The sequence below is a fragment of the Varanus komodoensis genome, unplaced genomic scaffold (assembly GCF_004798865.1).
Source record: "Varanus komodoensis strain SLA01 unplaced genomic scaffold, ASM479886v1 scaffold139, whole genome shotgun sequence".
In the NCBI taxonomy this organism is placed as follows: Eukaryota; Metazoa; Chordata; class Lepidosauria; order Squamata; family Varanidae; genus Varanus; species Varanus komodoensis.
In genome coordinates this window covers 383977-386141 of record NW_025335402.1, presented here as the reverse complement: position 1 = coordinate 386141, position 2165 = coordinate 383977, and positions in this window count along the sequence as shown.

The following is a 2165-nucleotide window of genomic DNA, read 5'->3' as shown; positions in this document are numbered from 1 at the left end:
TCCCACCCCGGTGCTCTCTCCCACCATCCTCAATAAAACTGTCCCTGTATGAAATCACGGCTTGTCTGGTTGTCTTCTTAAGTAAGGCAGAAAACCATCACTCTGGTGCATCACTTAGCATGTTTCTAGTCTTTTGGCTTACTTTGGGATTCTCTGATACTGGGGCAAGGAATACTTCTGGAAGGGATCCTCCTGGGTAGAGGCTGGTCTGCCCAAGCATTTTCGGATTGAATCCAGGCAAGTCTCTGAGCCAAGGCAGGCAGAGGGAGTGCAGAGGCTGGGGCCTCGCCAGCACTGCTCCTTTGCTTCAGAACACTGGATAGACCCTGCAGCCATCATCATGCTTTCCTCTGGCACAAGAGGATCGCAGCCGAAGGGACCGCAGGCTCAGGCGAGGGGAGTGCCCGTCGGCCCGCCTGCAGCCCGTTTTCTCCACAAGGGAACCAGTGGCAGACCCGTTGCATCTCAGGTCGGCACCAGCAGCGGGACCCTGCGCCGTTCGTCATGGTGCGGGACCATCCCCTGCGACAAGACAATGGCCAAGCTGGACATTTCCATCTCTCTGCAGATCGCCCCATCCTCCCCGAAGCTCAGTCCTGCCCCTGTCCTCATCCGGTCCGGAGATTTCGTGATTTCTGCAGGTGCAGTACACTCCGTGCAGGGGTCTCGAAATGTGCACTTTGATTATGTCTTTCCCCCTTGGCATTTGGAATAAGGCAAATGTGTCTGCATTTTGCAAATGAGTACTAAGTATCCCCTCCACTGCGTTCTTGACCATGCAATATTATTGGACTGTGCGGAGTTTCCTGCCAAGTGTTCTTTCTTGTGGTTTCAGTACATTGCTCAGAGGAGTTTGGGATGCATGACGGGAGCAGAGCTGCAAAGCACGGAGGAGGGGAAACCCATTTCCGTGCAATGGGGATGCCTGCACCCATGCCTGCCCACCCCGCCTTCGAGGTCCACACAGGGGGCCCTCCTGTGTGAGCCATCCCGTAAGGAGGTGAGCAGGATGGCCACGAGGGGGAGGGCCTTTTTGGCAGCTGCTCCCCCTAGTTGGAATGCTCTCCCCAAGGAGATCCGCCTGGCACGGTCCCAACTTTTTTTGGGCACCGGGCGAAGAGATTCCTTAAAAAATTTTTTTCCAAACCTGATTCCCACAGACCTTTGTTTGGAGTGTTTTCCTTTAGCTTACTGTTGTTTGTAAAGTGTTATTGGTTGTATTATGTATATCGTGTTTTTATCTCGTGCTCATGATCCACCCAGAGGCGCTGTGGCACAAGTGGGTGGATTACAAATGTTTCAAAGAAGATTTAATGAATTTCATTTTCTTAAGCTACAAGCAATTAATGCACCTACTTGCAGACCACACCATGGATGGGAGAGACCTCCTGCTCTCTGCATTTGGGAAGGCATTTAGACATGGTCAACTCTCGCCAAATGTTCATCCTGCAGCCACATTGAGAATGCCTCTTTCCCCGCTTTTCATTGCATAGGTTGCTCGTATTGACAGCTCTTTGCAATGGCAGAATTTCCTGCAGGAGTTTCTCCTTCACTGTGTGCCGGCCTTCCCCTTGACCTCTAGGTTGGAGGTGCTTCTCTGGGAGTCCTCCTTAGGAGGGTGGCTACGTGGAGAAGGGACTTCTCTGCAGAGGTGCTCCAGTTATGGAACACACTCCCCAAAGAGGTTTGCCTGGCACCAACACTGCATTCTTGCCATGTTTCGGCAATGTCCCATTGAATGATGTTTGACAGGCAAGATGCCCCCAATGAACAGAGAATGCACGTGACCAGAGCAAAGTCGTTGTGAAAAGCATCAAGCAGAGAGTGAGAGAAGACACGTGTCGCTTGCTGGGAGGGCTTTCAAAATCCCCGTTGTGCAGCATGTGAGTGGGACCAATTAGGTTTCTCCTTTTTCATCACTCCACTTCCTACTAGGGTGAATTTCAGGTTGGGCGCACGGGAGGCCAGGTGTTGAGAGCAACCGTGATGGTGGATTATCCATTTCTATACACTTGTTTGCTTGGGTAAACAAGGATGCAGGAAGTCATCAGATGTGGAGTGTCTCTGCTGGCCTCTATTTCCTTTCTTCCACAGCATTCAGGTCATGATACTGAGAAACGTTGTTGTGAAGTAAAGAAATAAAATAAAACCGTTCAATATTATGC